Below are 17,473 nucleotides of genomic sequence, written 5' to 3'. Positions count from 1 at the left end.
GGAGGCGATAGTTCGATTAGCCATAGTTTTATCTTTCTTTGTTTTAAATTTGCTAACAATGCTTGTAATGATGTATTGAGTGTTTTGTGTTGTATCTACAGGTATATACTTTATAGGCATGACATTTTGGCACCCACCGTGAGACCGGAATTATCATTTTTGGCCTCTCAAGCTTCATCAACCTTCATTTTGATCGGGCTAGAACCAAAACTCGTACGAGCTCCTTTGCTGACTTGTACAAACTTCTTTGTGATTTGGCATGGTGATCATTATTTACTCGTATTAGCTCATTTCTATGTCGTACGAACCTATTTCTGCTTTCTGGTGAGATATAATGTTTTGTCATACGAGCTGGTAAAGTGTGTTGTATGACTTTCTGCTTCTGTTTTCTTTAAATAGACAACATTTTAGGGTTTGCAGGTCTTAATCTGATCATTATTAACACTAACCCTGGTTTGTTTATGAGCCTTTTGGTAGCCTAACTAGTTTTTCAAGATGATTGTTTAAGATATGCTAGCCAAAGACTTATTTCAACCAAGCACATCATGATTACTAATAGATCTATTTTGCAGGTTGCTTAAGAAGAATTCAACAAAACTTTGTGTATTTCTTAAATTTTTCTAGGCACACTTGTCTTTTTCTAAAGGAATGAACAATCATGTATTTTGTGTTTTTGATGACAGTTGAGTATGCTCTCACCTTTCTTAGGTGATTAGAAAGCTAGAATCATCTTTTACTTTCATTAGTACATATCTTTAGCGGGCCTGCCCTCCCAAGGAGCTAATAACTCTTAGCCATTAAGGCTGGTGAGAGGGGAATGACCTAAGTGGGAATGGCTAATGCCAAGTAATCCAACCACTATAAAATAACTGTGATTTGATGAAAATCAAGTCAACGGTAGTGCTCGGGAATATCTCTCCTTCGTACCTTCGAGTATAGAAAACCTTGGTTTTCAAGGCTGGGAGACCTCTTAATTGAGTATTATACCCCGATGCACTGAACGAATCCCTTACTAGTACTAGTTAAATTAGAAGCTACCCGATTCACCTCTAAAAGGGTGATAATCTTTATGCAAGAGAGATAGTAACTCTCCCAAGATACTTGTCATATTGTTCCCCCATTAGCATTTGGAGTTGGATAATATGGCATTGAGAATCCATTGAGTGAGACTTAGCGGCCATATTTTGATTAGCTATTGGGTGTGTACCTAAGTTTGCAAGCAAAGGTTTTCTCTCCTCAGCCAACTTCGTTAGGTTTTATCATGCTTGAGGTCACTTAACATATCGCATGTTTGTTGTGTATTCATCCCTAAATTGAAAAATGAGACATCTAAAACTAGAAAACATAAGAAAAATATCAAACTTCAGTGATCAAAATTCGACCAAACACATTTTTCTCTATCCCGTTCTTTTTTGTACGAGGCATTTATCTTGTCGTATGGTTCAAAAAAGTCTATCATACGAACAAGTGATTTGTCGTATTTCTCAGTATTCTTTGTCATACGAGGAATTTGTTTTATCATATGGTGCAGAAAAGTTTGTCGTACGAGCCTATTCTTTTGCATATGAAAATCCTAGTTTGTCATATGGCCTTGTACCTTTTGTCATTTGGGGCTATATAGTTTGTCTTATGAGTCTTTGTTTCTGCCAGTCCAAATCTGTGTCCTGCATGCCTTTTTTTAGATTTGTCATTTCTGCTTGATCAATTTGCAGTAATCATAAACGCTCATTCTCTGTCATTCTGTGGTTGGATTGTCTTCTTGGTTTGCTTGGTCAAGTTATCATCCATCAAAATTAGACTTTAGAACATAAACACCTTAAGATTTTCAAGTGCTCACCCTCAACAAGTTCAATATCTAAACATCTCAAAGTGCATTATCACCCTATTTGATAAACTAATCACTCAAACATAGTTTATCATTAGGATCTATCATCCTTTATCACAAAACTGAAATGTTTGGTCAAGATAATCTTGTCCCACATCATAGGATATATCGTTCCTACTAGACTTGGTTCTTATCAAGTCATCACCATTTCACTCCTAAACTGAAGATCAAAAAAATTGCAAACTTTTAAACACTTGAACCATCTTTTCATGTCATATCGCGCTATCACATTTACCTTGACAGTTGATAACTTACCAAAACAATTTTTGGACAATCAAATTCTAGCACAATATCTAACACACGTGTATGCCCAGTTTAACCAAAGCTTAGAGATGAAAAATTGCAGAGATGGAAATCAAAATATTTGAAATAGCTGAAAATTATATCAACATGACATACCAAAACAAAACACAAGAAGAAGACATAACAAGCCAACATATCAGAGCAATCAAACAAGTTCAAAATCAAAATCCAACTATGCTAAAACCTCACAAGGATTCAAATACATCTAAAAAGAAAGGTGGCTCTTTAATGCAACTCTTAAAGATATCCCTAAAGGATTTGGCTGAGAAAGATCAAAATTGCACACCTATGTCTAGCAAAGGATCATCTCCCCATAAGAAAATTGACTCTCCAAATGCATCTATTCCTACACCTCCTAAAAACTTGCAAGAATCTTCCATAGCATCATCACCAAAGAATACATCCAAAGATGAAGTTCCCCAAGGGATATCCATAATTGCCATCAATCCTATTTCAGAGGATCCTATTCAAAGCTCATCTCCTTCATATTCGAGAATTAATTCATTGCAAAATCCCCATAGCGTTCCCTTTCAAATTGAAGTCCTCATTCATAGAACTCTCGTTAAATGTGTCCTAATAGATGGGGGAGCTAGCTTGATCATTTTCTCTTTGAGTCTTATCCGTGCTCTAGGTTATTCTGAAGATGTAGTTGATCCCCAGAAAAAGATAAAAATCAAAACATATGATGAAGAAGAGCATTCCTCTAAAGGAATTGTGATATTACCCCTCAGAGTGGGACCTTTTTAGAAAGAAACATCATGCCAAGTTCTAGAATTGGAATTACTTTACAATATACTCTTGGGAGGACCGTGGATACAGGACATACAAGTTGTTACATCAACATATCATCAATGCTTAAATTTTTCCTACAATGGGCAGGAAATCACGATCTCAGTAGACTCAAATCCATTGCAGTGTTGTAGTATTCTGAAATCAGCTCAAGAGGTCATAGTTTCACATAACAAAGAGGTAACATCTTCAAGCACACAATCCCAAGAACAATCATTTGCATCAATTTTGTCAAACATGGAGAAACAAATACATCTAAGAGATCGATGGAAAGGAGAATATTTTCTATCATGGAAAAACAAACAAGAGCAACTTGAACTTGAAAGGGAAGAAGCAGATGTAGATGTGGATGTAGTTCACACGTATGCAGGACAAACATTAGGAACTAGCCTATTTGAATCAGAACCACATTCGATTGACATGGACTTAACTGAGGACGATCAGGAGCTACTTGCATGAGGTCATTCTGATGAGAGTATCGTTATAGACATGGAAATACATACTGAAAGCCTTGACATCTCTATCATGACCCCTAATATCTTTGAAATAATTCAACATGAGGATCCTTTATCCTTAAACCCTCCCGAACCTATGGATTAGGAAAATGAAGGACATACAGCTATTGATACCTTTCCGAATGACCATGCCATATCTTTATATCTTAATGAAATCAAACCCAAAACAACTCTCACCAAGAATTTCAGCAACATATCTTCAATTCAAGTGGGTGCCAAATCTCCTAGTCGCAAAAGTGAACATAAAGAAAACAATATCAATTCTAATGCTAAAAACCATTTATTAGCAGCATTAGATCAGGAAAAAGTAAAAATAAAGGACACATCTAACGATGAAAACCTCCTCGAGGCACCAGAAGATGGGAGATTTGACACCTTACCTGAATTCTATCAAAAGAGGTCATTCATCCTAATGGAAACAATAGAGGCAGTTATCATTGGCATGACTGATCTATATCCAACAACTTCTCTATTAGAACTAGCAAGGAAAAAATATTTGGAACCCTTCAAAAGATGGAAAATCAACTTTACCTTCAAATACAGACACTCCAGGGTTTGATCCATATCTTACAATACATCACCTGAATATCACTCTAGGAGAAAGCATCAATAATAGAACACAACATGGATTAGGAGTAGGCATTCTATTCATCACACCACAAGGTCATACAATTCCAAAAGCATGCAAATTAAGCTTTCCATGCACCAACAACACAACAAAGTATGAAGCTTTGGTAATAGGTATCAAAATGGCTATAGAATGGAACATTACACAACTTCAAGTCTTTGGAGACTCTCAGCTCATCATCAATCATTTTAATGATGACTATCAATCAAAGGATGAAAAGTTAATGTCTTACAAAAAGATGGTAGATGATTTCAAGAAATACTTTGTATAAATAACTTTTCAGCAAATTCCAAGGAATGACAACAAAGCACCAGATGCTATGGCTACACTTGCCTCTCTCTTTCAGACACAAGAAAATCAACAATGTTATGAATTCCTGGTAGAAGAGTTGTTTTACCCTACTCATAATTATCCTAATTCCGAAACTATCTGTCACCTTCTCGGGCATGATTCCTCCCTCTACGGCCAAACTTACACATACCTGAAAGATAACACCCTACCTCTTGACTTATCAACGAACCAAAAGAGAAAGTTTATTCACCAATCTTCTCATTTTACTCTTGTTGTGGATACCCTATTTAAATGAGGTCTAGACGATACTCTTTTAAGATGTCTTGAACAAAAAGAATCTGAGAAGGCCTTACATGAAGTCCATCATGACATTTGTGGCACTCATTCAACTGGTCTTACCCTTTCAAAAAACCTCATACTCTTGGGCTATTATTGGCTGACTATGGAATGAGATTCTTTTCAGATAGCTAGAACATGCAAACAATGTCAGATCCATGGGAATTTGATTCATGCACCAAAACAAGGACTTCATGCTTTAGCAACATCTTGGCCTTTTTGTCAATGGGGTCTTGATCTAGTAAGAAACATAAATATTTCTTCATCTAATGGTCACAAATTCTTCCTTGTAGCTACAGAATATTTCACAAAATGGATTGAGGCAGTACCTCTCACAAATATCATAGGAAAACAAATTGCTACATTTATCTTGAATTACATCATCCATCGCTATGGAACACCAATGACCATTATCATTGATAATGGGTGACCATTCATGAATCAGGATGTACAAGAGCTATGTGATAAATTCAAGATCCAACACAGATTCTCCACACCCTACTATCCACAAGGGAATGGACAAGCAAAAGCATCAAACAAAACTATTTTGAAAATCCTCAAAAAGAAAATGAATGATGCTGGAAAGGATTGGCATATTCAATTGAACCCTGCTCAATGGGCATACCATACTAGTATCCGCAAACCAATAGGTGCCACACCTTTCTCTCTTGTTTATGGATCAAAAGCAATATTGCCAATAGAAGTAGAGATACCTTCTCTAGGAGTATCATTAAAAGGTCTCATCCTAGATGAAGAACAATGAGTATCTAGATTACAAGAGTTAGAACTGATCCATAAATGAAGACAAAATGCCTTTGATCATTTAAAGGTATATCAAAAAAGATTGTGTCAGATCTATAATCATAGAGTCAAACCATGAATCTTTCAAGTAGGGGAACTAGTACTAAAGAAAAATCCATGGAACCAGGCAGATCGAGAAAAGAAAGGAAAGTTTTAACCAAACTAGTTAGGTCCATTTGTGGTCACAACAAATATTTGGATCAAGATCATATCGGCTATCAACACAAGATGAAGATCAGCTCAAAGAACCCATCAATAGCATGCATCTGAAGAAGTTTAATGTCTAAAAAAGAAGAAAAAATAAAAAATAGTGAAAAAGTAAAAAAAATCAAAAATAGTGAAAAAGCAAGGAAAAAAAAAACTGTGAAAAAGCAAGAAAACAATGCAAAAAAAGTGAAAAAATAGAAAATAAAAAAAAAAAAGGTGAAAAAGAAGAAAATCCAAATAAAATCAAATATGAGAAAAAGTGCAATAAAAATAGATGGTGAAAACCTGGCAAACAAGCGCTATCTGTCAGCTAGCTTTTCCATCTATTAGTTCATGCATCTTTCCGCTTACATTCTTTTGCATTGGCGTTGTCCATATGCATCATGAAGCCTTTATACATATGCAGGCATCCCAGCTAATATCTTGCCAATCATTGGGTATATCATACTGAATTTATTTCTAGACTTCGGGAAAAATCTTGCACTTAGCTGGGGGCAAAATTCTTGATCATTTTGATCTTAATCAAATAGGAAGAATAAAAGGTTAGACAATTGTTATCAAATAGAAAACTGAGACACATCCAACATTGAACACAAGATCAAATTATCAACCATCAAACTATCACAAAGTCAATCTAAATGCATGGATGATATCTTTTGGATAATGATTATCTTAATATTCACTATCATGATTTCTAAGTGACTTCGGGATGTCTTTGACTAGAGGAACAAGGAAGAAACATGATATTTTTCTTCTCTGCTATCTGAAAATTAATCATTAATATGTGCAAATTTGTCTCGCGACATGATCATCAGAGTATCATTGAAGACATTTCCGATTTGCATATTGAAATTGTTAATACTACCTGTTTTATGCAAGCAACACTCAGGTCATCTCGGTTCAAGTATACCTCGATGCTTTTGCTAACTTGCCATATCAAAATCCAGGAAAACAGTGCTCAGGTCATCATGGTTTAATTATACCATCAATGTTTGCACTCACTTCCCATATTTTAAAAAGATCAATAATGACAAAACACAATAATCCAATGACTGGTCCACTCATAGCTTTGCATTTCATTCTTTCATGGGATCTTGCATGCTCCTTTTATCTAAGGTTAAATCTATCGCAGGAATCATCAAGGTATCATCACAAGTGTATATACAATCAGACTGATGACTTATATCTCTTCAGATATTGTCAACCCAACGAAAATCTTATTCTACCCTCTCAACAAAACTAACATCAGCATATCTAAATCTTTCTACAGCTTGACATCAACAAATTGACAATTCTTTATCTAATCAATCTAATCAATTCTATCAACTGATCACATCTTCTTCTATTTTATCATGTCTTATACGAGATGTATCTTTCCTGAAACTAGACATTCTGATCATGTCTTATACAAGATATATTGTTCTTAAAACCAAAAGCTTTGATCATCTTTGTCTTATACAGGAGGTGTCATTCTTGAAACTAGACTGAATCTTGATCTTATCAATCAAATCAATCAAGATTTATCAATAATCAAGAACCACATCATCATGATTATAGAACTCTCATTTTCATCAGCCACAGTTTTAGAAATCAAATAATTTCTAATCGGGATATCAATTTCACAAAAGATCCAAAAACTTCAAAGATCAATTAACTCAATTGATCTCCCAAGGGGGCATCATCATATCCCAATTTATCAATCAATAAATGGGGCATCCTATCAAACCAATATCATCATCAAAATGAGATTATTCTTTGAATCAACGCATCATCACACCTTGCTTCAAAGAGGGGCAAAATGTATACACCTAAAAATGGTCTGAAGATAACTAATTAAATAAGAAATTATTTAATTAATCCCCCTTCCTAATTTAATTAAATTCCCCATTTCATCTACTTATTAATAAATCTAAGGATTTACTTGATCCCCTTTCCCAATTTAATTAAATTCATTAACCAATTTGATTAAATTCCCAATTTCATCTACTTATTAATCAATCTAAGGATTTATTTAATAGGTTCATTTTCATTATCCCCTTTGATTAATTAATTCAAATTAATTAATTCTCCCTCCATCCTCAATTAATTCTTCTAATCTTCTAATTAATTAAAAAAAATCAATTAATGAGTTGTTCAAAATTAATTAGTCTTATTTTAATTTTAAATTCAAATTTATCAACATGCCTCCTAACTTCTAACCACCTAACCTAACCATTTCTAAACCTAACCCATTCCATCTAACCATGGGTTTAATTAAACCTACTCTTCCCTTGAGGCACATGGCATTCTTGGGCCACATGTCCCCTTTCCTTTGATACTTTCTCTCTCATGAGCAAAGCTTCTTGACACTTGTCACCATAGAGATGGCAAATGTTCCCTTTCATCCAACCTTTCTAGAAGCTTCTAGACACTTGTCACCATAGAGATGACAAATGTTCCCTTTCATCCAACCTCTTTTCCAACCTCCTCCGATTTCACCATTGATATCTTCAGACTCAATCTTGACCTTTGATTCCTGCCACCTCACCCCTGGCCTTGGAAATCCTATAAATAGACCCCATTTTGGAGCAATAATCATCCCATCTCATTTCCATTTCAGGCATTGTTACTATAGGCATATATCTCTTAGCATATCATTTGAGCATTGTTATTATAGGCAATTGCATTCTTAGATCTAGCTTATTTTCTAGCATAATTGTTGAATCATGTAGCTTAATCATTCTCTTTTCTAGCTTAAATGCATCATTATCATCTTAAATCCTCCATGTAGATGTAGTCAAGTCACTGGAATTTTCTTATCAAGATCTGTGAGCAAATCTACACTCACATTTATTAGGAGGCGATAGATTGATTAGCCATAGTTTTATCTTTCTTTGTTTTAAGTTTGCTAAAAATGCTTGTAGTGATCTATTGAGTGTTTTGTTGTGCAGCTACAGGTATACACTTCACAGGAAAGACAATGCTTACTAGAGAAATGAGCACATGTAGTGGGAACCCTAAACCCTACCCCAACTTCTTATTTACCCCGAACCACTTTTGTCACACCCTATTCTACAGGTTATAGGAGGGCAAGGAGGCTCATCTTCCTTGCATCTTGTTGCACCTTACCTCCCCATAGTGTCTCCACCCTGCTCATCTTCATATCATGAGGTGGTGGGATGCTCTTCTCCTTTCTTCCCTGCAACCCTACAACTTCACCTGCCACTACTTTTTGTGAGACATGCCTGCTTAGTGAGACTCCCCTTTTCTCTTACAAAACAACCACTGTCATACCAAAATTGACATTTTGGTAAGATGGGAAACATGTCTCCCAAATTGCTAAGTTTTCGGTTTGGCATGCCCATTCAACAAGTCAACCTTCACCCTTACCAGACTATTATTTAATATTGACACACATGATTTAGTGAGGCATAGAAGATGTCTCACCAAAAAAAAAATTTCAGCATGATTTTGCCTTTCAGCAAGACCTCCTTTTGGCTTTTCCAGACCCTTGTTGTCATACCAACATCACATTTTGGTAAGACATGGGAGATGTCTCATTGACGATTCCTTTTTCAACATGAACTTGACTTTCAGTGAGACTTCATGTGGGCATTGTAGAATTTTCGTGTCACATTGAAGTTGATATTTTGTTGTCACACATGTCATGTCTCACTGACAAACTATTTTTTTCTATGACATAGCCTTTCGACAAGACATGATTTTTATACTATCGACCCTTTTTGTCATGCTGATATGACTTTGGGGCATGCAAGGAGTTTAATTTCAGCATAACCACACAAAGTCTTTATGAAATCAAGCTAGGATAAAAGATTGATTTTTTTTTTCAAACAATTCAAACATGGTTCAAGAACCCTATGCACTTCTCTGAATGCTTCAATGTCAATCAGAATTTTCTCTGATGAAAAACTTTAGATTTCCAACATCTATATTTTGTTATTATGAGGAATGGGTTATTAATGAGAGAGGGGGGGGTAAATCAGTAATAAAATTTAACAAACCATTCACTCAAGTGTTCATCAATATGAAAACAAGGTAAAGATATCAAATGCACAAATCAATAATGCATCCACCACATGAACATACAGATTTTTGATGTGGAAACCCAACTGGGAAAACCACGGTGGGAATTATCACCTACAATATGTATTTGTAATCTTTTGGAATGCATCTAGTTAAAGGCCTAGCTTGGTGAAGAGCTTACAATATGCCCAATTAAGAGAAAACCCTATTAGGAGTCACCTAGTCAAGGGATTTTGCCTCAGCCCTATTAGGAGCTCTACCATGTTAAGAGTAACATTGTTAGAGTATTTCAGAGCACTATCTTTTTATTCGGGTAATGAGTTGGAGCTACTACTCACTTAGAGTAGTCAGTATGTGATTCAGATGATTAGTGGATTGGGTTGCGAAAGATTATCTTGTATAGGGGGAGAGATGCATAATCTATATTCTGTCTTTGACATTGTTGTCAAAAGGGGAGAGAGACGTGTGAAAAACTTCTTTATCTTTGGAAGCCTTGTGAGCATGATCTTAGGGGGAGTTTGTTTCAATCTGCTGGTGTTGATCTATTTCCTTTACATTGATTTTTTTTCATATTCATATATTGCCATCAATGCCAAAGGGGGAGATTGTAGGATATTGATGCTGCTAGGATATGTTGTTGTTACTCATGTCAACATATTCCTATGTTTTCGTATTGCAGAGAGTTGTTTGGTGTTCAGGTGATTACATTGTTGATATGGTTGATTAATCTATTTGGGATAATAGAATACTTCATTCCTTATTTGTTTTAGTGATCCGAAAGTTTACTTGATCATATTATTTGATCTAGTTTGTAGTTCAATTTTTCTGTTATGTGGGTGGTAGAGTTTTGTATTTGATTCAGTGAGCTCTGGTATGATTATTTTTGGTTGCGGATTTGGGAGAATTTTTTGCATGCTCATGTGTATCTTCAGTTCAGATGGTTCATGATTTGGTGCCCTGCAAGCTATCTTTCTAGTCCGAATTGTTAATGTTGAGTATTCTTGTAAGTTAGCATGTTCATTAATGAAGAATTGAATAAGTGGTGTTGGTACAACTATTGTGGATGTTTCTAATGTGTTTTTTGGTGTTTCTTGATTGTGTTATATTTGTCTTCATAGTTCGCATTGATTCTTGTGTGCTTTCTTGGTGATTTTGTTGGTCCAGTTATATTCTTTGTGTTATGCGGTATTCTTGGTGGTGTAGCATGTTGTACAGTTGACCTTGGCAAGATTTTTGGTGGTGATGCATATCTGGAGATTTGATTCAGGTCCATGCTATATCATATATGTCATTATATTGGTCTGATGGTTGATATATATTGTGTGATGTAATTTTGTAATTAAGGGTTGAGGGTTTGGCCGACCTTGTAGTCAAGGTTGATGATTAGTATAAATAGGTGGTATAGTCATGTAATTCATGTGTCGATGTGTAGTTTGCATTATTAAGGAGTGGTGTATGTGTACATAAGCGAATTTATCCTTTGGTATGGTGTATTGAGCAGAGATTTTGTAGGGTAGACAAATGTGCTTAACTAGAACTATTATCAAGCATTAGAAGATGCTATCTTTGCAGTTCATGTAATCTAGATTGTAGTCTGAATCTTAATGTAAGGTAGTGAACCTTCCCTGAAGGTTGGATCCTTCTAGGTCATCTTATTTTGAGTAGTAAGCTATAGGTAGTGTGCCTGAATGCATGTGCATTCCCCATTGTAATATTTACACATACTACTGCAAAGTATCATCTTATTGTGGGTAGGTTCCCACTGTAGCTTTTTTAGAATGAGATGATATGGGAGATGATTTTAGGAGTAATTGTGTGTAGTTTGACGTGCACTATTCAGTAGCAAAGCATAACAAAGCAATTTATCAAAACAGTAACAATGGATCACTTTATGCCTAACAAAAACTATCATTTGTCATAGTTAGATGCTTTTCTTCAATTCATTGCTCATTATAACCATTTTTTATTAGCATGTAAGGCAGTGAGCCTTCCTCTGGGTTGTAGCCCTTTTGTAATTGAGTAGTGATCTCTAGGGAGTGAGCCTAAATGTAAGTGCATTCCCCTCGTGTAATATTGTTTTACTACTGGCCATGGTATAATAATATTGTGGGTTCAAATCCTACCATGGTTTTTCTCTTTTCGGGTTTCCATGTAAAAGTATTGGTGTTATGGTTATGTGCTTATTTGTTTTGTGTTTTTGCATTATAGTTTCTACTATCAGCATTTGGTGGATAAAGAATCAGATTAACAAATTTTTAAATACCAAAACACTGATTCAACCCCCCCTCTCAGCATTCATTGGTTTTTTACTTTTCGGGTTTCCATGTAAAAATATTGGTGTTATGGTTATGTGCTTACTTGTTTTATTTTTCTGCTATTAGCATTCGGTGGATAAAGAATCCTATTAACAAATTTATAAATACCAAAACATTGATTTACCCCCCTCTTTCAGTGTTCATTGTTTATTACATCTAAGAGGCAAATCATCATCATCATCTATTGCAGATCTGAAGGTATACCTTTCCATCATTTATTTCAAGTATTTGTAGTATTTCATTCAAGGTTGATTCAAAACTAGGGTTTGTCTTAGGAAAACCCCTTTCTTCTTCTTTTTATGTGTAGGAAGCAATTGTGCAATTGTACTTCTAGAATTAAGCATTATTTGCAGAGATGAAAAATCTATTTTCGACACACGGAAAGTCTGGAGGACCAAGTTGGGGGCACCCCTATCTAGACACATTGTAAATTTTCCTTGATTTTGTGGAGTAGCTCTAAATCATCTCAAACTTCTCTGATCTAGGTGCATGACTGAATCCTGAATATGTAGCTCACTCTTTCCGCCTATTTTGTCTTCAATTCAGCACTTGACTTATTCAACCAATCTACTTAGTATTCAGTCCTTGCATCATTTAGGATTGGATCTAGTAGATTCAACCCCTCATTTGAATGTAAAGTTTCTCCAAGCGAAAATTGAGCTTAGTGATTTTCCCCTTTCAAGTGGCAAATTTGCTAAGCTCCCAAATTTTCCACTTTACATTTTGGTGAACCCGACTCCTTACACCATTAATTCTAATTTTTTATTTTTAGATCTGAGTGTATATAATTAAAAATTCCAATTTTCATTTACATGTTTGATTTCCTTCCAAATTTTAACAATTTGGAGATTAATTTCACTAAAACCATAATTTTTAAATTCAAAATTGAGTTTGTGATTTGTTTAAATTTTGAATTTCCCTCTTCAAGTTTGGTTACTAATTTAAAATTCAAATTCAAAATTACAACCTTTGATGAAATTTCAATTTTAAAATTAAGTGGTTAATTCCTAAATTAATTGTGTACATTTTCCAATTCCAAATCCCAATCTTAGATCTTTTTTCAAATTTAAATGTTCAATTAAGTGGTTCTTTCTAAAAGGTCCTAATTTTAAATTTAATTCTCTTGTGCACGATTTTAGATTCAAATTTTAAATTAAGAGGTAAACTAAAAGAGCCCTAATTTTTAAAATTAAATTAATTCTTTCAATTCTCAAATTCCAATATTTCAAATCTTAAATTTAAGAGGTTATTTAACAAATCTCTAATTTTAAAATTAAATTTTTATTGGATAAATTCAAATCTTCTAGTGGGTAATTTTAAAATTTAAATTAAAAGAGGCTATTTTCAAGGCCCTAAGTGTTGGTGTAAACAAATATTCATTATGGATATTATTACACTTTACTTAAGTTAACTTAGGATAATGCATTTCTTTGTAGTTTGGATTTAAGACACTTACGGAAGTGTAGACATAGGGATATAGCTTGTAGGAGAAATTCCGCCTTTTGTGGTCTTATTTTTCTGTTACACTCCACATTCAGTGGATCATCCACATCTTGTGGAATATTATATTATTTCTCCTACCTACCCCTAGTATTTCTTACCTAGCCTTATTTCTCATTGAGCTACATGTCATCATTGTTTTCTTGTATATCTATATGGGCTTGCCTATATAAGTAGTCCCATACTCATTATATTGGTTAATCCAGTTGATCATTTGCATATTGATGAGAATATAGTTTGTTCTTGTCATTCTTTTGTCTCTCTTTTATGCTTTTCATTGTACCCTTGATCTTGGCAAAATCTCACATGGTATTAGAGCCATTGGGGCTTCATTGATTGGTTTTTGGAGACATCTTAGAAGACTTATATTTTTGGATCTGAGGAACAACACTTTTTGGAGGCATCTTAGAGCATTTTCAACCTCACCGTTCTGTCCAAGAGGTTGTTTCCATAAAAATCGAGTATAAACTTGACCTATTTTGGTGAAAATCGAATTTTGGGTGTTGGAGGATTTTTTTGCCCAATTTGAGCGGTACAGTACAAACTTTTCAGATCTAAAACAAAAAAAATTCTGAAATTTTTTTCCAATATTGAAAACATTTTTTTTGAAAAAATAATATTTTTTTTGCGGGTCCGTACCTTCTACCCAGTCAGCAGCACACAGTCAGTGCCCAGTCAGCAACACATAGTCACCACCTAGTCAGCAACACATAATCAGTCACTCAGTCAGCACCCAATCAACATATTTTGAAAAAAAATTAGATCCCTCTCTGTTGAGCAGTTTGGATTTTTGGGTCAACTTTGGAGGCCCATATCTTGCTCAATTTTGCTCCTTTTTTGGTGCAATTTTTTTTTTATTTGGGATAATTTTTCATGCTTTTTGCAGTGGTGTGGTTATTTTCTAATTTTGGTGCAGATTTTTTTCAGAATTTGTGGATTCTCTCAGCTGTACCTATCCAATCCTCAATTTTGCAAGTTAAAAGGCTTCGTTTGAGGCCATACGACCTCCTTTATAGGTGTCATTTTTTTTTGAAAGTGCATATTTTTTTGTCTACTTGCATAATATATGATCAAACTTTAGAGATTTTGAGTTGAAATTGTACTTTTAGATATTGATCTTCTTTGGCCTATTTGGTACTTGTAAATTGTTTGGATCTTAATTTAGATCTCTTGCATTATTAGTTTGAGTCTCTTTTGGCCTTATTGAGGCAATTGTAAAGTTGAAATCAGAAGTCCACTTTGCCATTTTTCAAAAGTAGCCCATTGTACACGCACTAAGCATAAAGTGTGAAATCATCTTTTTTGGGGGGAATTCTTTGATTGAATGAATTTGGGGGGGTGTCTTTGGTGATTGTGCCTCTCTTTCCTTGTTCTCTTTCATTTTTGTTGCAATGAGTCCTCATAAATTTCCACCTTTAACTCCACATAATTATGCATCATGGAAAATTAAAGTATGGAGCAAATTAATGGAAAAAGATCTCATGCATTACATAGATGGAAATATAGCAACAACCCCTGATCCTAAGGTTGATCCTAATGCTCAGTTAGAATGCCTCACTAAGAATTGCATGGGTCTTGGAACTTTGCGTAAGTATGTATCAGATGACCTCATTTTTCACATTGAGAAGTGTATAACAATCAAAGAGGCTTGGGATATGTTTTAGAAATTATATGTTCAAGTTGATGAAATAAGAGGTTACAAGATTGACAGTGAGCTCACGAACTTGGATCCCAAGAGTTTTGATACAATCCAAGATTATGTCACCAAAGCAAATGAGCTAAGAGAAAAGCTTAAGGATTGTGGAATTGACAAAAAGGATGCTCAGTTGATTTTCAACTTGTTTGACAAGCTTGCACCAGAATATGTAGGATTTGTGTCTAGCTTCCAAACTCATCATTTGACAATGGGGAGTTCCTACATTATGCCTTCATTTTATGCTTTCACATAAATGTTGATATTGGAACAATCTAAGTTGTTGAACATGGGGCTTGTCAAGTCTTCAAAGTCCAAGGCTTTACTGTCTAATCAAGGGAGTTAAGGGAGTCAAGGAAAAGATTCCAACAAGAATAAGAAGCAATCTAAGTCAAAGCCACAATAGGAAAAAGGGCAATCATCCTCTCCATGAAAAGGTGATTTCTCATCCTCTTCCAAGAAGGATAAACCAACTTGTGCATATTGCATGAAGTATGGTCATGATGAGCATCGATGCCACACAAAGCAATTTGATGAGTTGACAAATCTTCTTAAGAAAAACAACATCAACTTTCCATCCACCTACACAAAGAAGGATTCATCTCCTTCCTCTTCCTCACAGTCTAAGGGAAAATGGCAAGCATTTGTGGCTACAACAAGTTCTTCATAGTAGTGGATACTTGACTCAGGTGCCTCTTATCACATGGATTCTACAAAGGATCATTTTTCTTCATTGGAGCCGTCTAACGTACCTCACATTTACATAGGTCATGATACACAAGTAGAAGTTGAAGGGAAATGTTTAGTTGACATGGATGATGGAACATTTGAGAATGTTCTTTATGTTCCTAACTTGTCTACCAACCTTCTCTCTATCTACCAAATCACTCACTATGGGAATGGGAAAAAGCTTGAGTTTCCACCTGATTCAGTTGTGGGAAAGGAACTTGATGATGATGCCTTGGTAGAAGTGGGAAAAGTCAATGACAACTCTAGGCTTTATTCATTCTCCCACTTTGTGCCAAGTTCTCCTTCTAGGGCCTTGCTTACTCATTCAAATTTAGAAAGTAAGCTATGGAATGAGCAGTTTGGTCACATCAAGTACAACTATCTTCAATAGCTCAGCACTAAGAACATAGTCACAGGTCTACCTCGAATCAGGTTTTTAGAGGGTGTATGTCTAGGTTGTTCCATGGGCAAGCATCCCAAGGAGAATTTTGATAAGGGGAAAGCTTGGAGAGATTTGGAAGTTCTTCAACTTGTTCACAATGATGTAGCACATCCATTTCTAGCACCTTCATTCAGCAAGGCCTGCTATGTTCTCACCTTTATTGATGACTAGTCCTGCTTCACTTGGGTCTACTTTCTCATTCATAAGAGTGAAGTATTTGATAGATTCTAGGACTTCAAGAATCATGTGGAGAAGCAACCCAGGAACGTGGTCAAGATTCTTCATACAGATAATGGAAGGGAATATGTGAACAAAAGACTTGAGGATTTTCGTACATTTGAGGGGATTGATCTTCAACATTCTATTGCATACACTCCACAGAAGAATGGAGTTATAGAGCACAAGAATAGAAATCTCAAAGAAATGGATAGCTGGATGATAAATGCATGTTCTCTTGATCCCACCTTTTGAGCAGAGGCTATTAGTTGTGCCACACACATCTAGAATCGAGTTCCTCATAAAGCTTTGCAAGGTATTACTCCTTTTGAAGCTTGGGCTGGTAGGAAATTGATTGTGAGATATTTTAGAGTCTTTGGGTGTCCAGCATGGGCTCGCATACCTTTGCAGAAACACAAGGCATTGGAACCTCAGAGTTGGCCTTGCATATTTGTTGGATATCCTGAGGGTGTTAAGGCATATAGATTTATGGGTCTTGAGACACATGAGGTGTTTATTGACAGGAGTGTTCACTTTAAGGAAAGCTCTGCTATCTTAGCCTCCCCACCTCCTCCACCTTCCTCCAATGTGGATAGTGATGCTAGTGATTCTGATGATGAGACTCCTTCAACTCTGACTCACAAGGTTACACCTCTGTAGGGTCCACTTGCAGTTGAGGAGCCTCGTTCTCCACCTCCACCTAGACCTCGTTGGGCTTGACAGACACTTGAGTGTGCGGGTTCTCTTGTTGGGCATCCTTTAGATACACTGAGGACTCAATCACAGTATCAAGGGTTCCT

This window comes from Cryptomeria japonica, unplaced genomic scaffold (assembly GCF_030272615.1).
Source record: "Cryptomeria japonica unplaced genomic scaffold, Sugi_1.0 HiC_scaffold_63, whole genome shotgun sequence".
Classification (NCBI taxonomy): domain Eukaryota; kingdom Viridiplantae; phylum Streptophyta; class Pinopsida; order Cupressales; family Cupressaceae; genus Cryptomeria; species Cryptomeria japonica.
Note: the sequence above shows the minus strand (reverse complement) of the source record.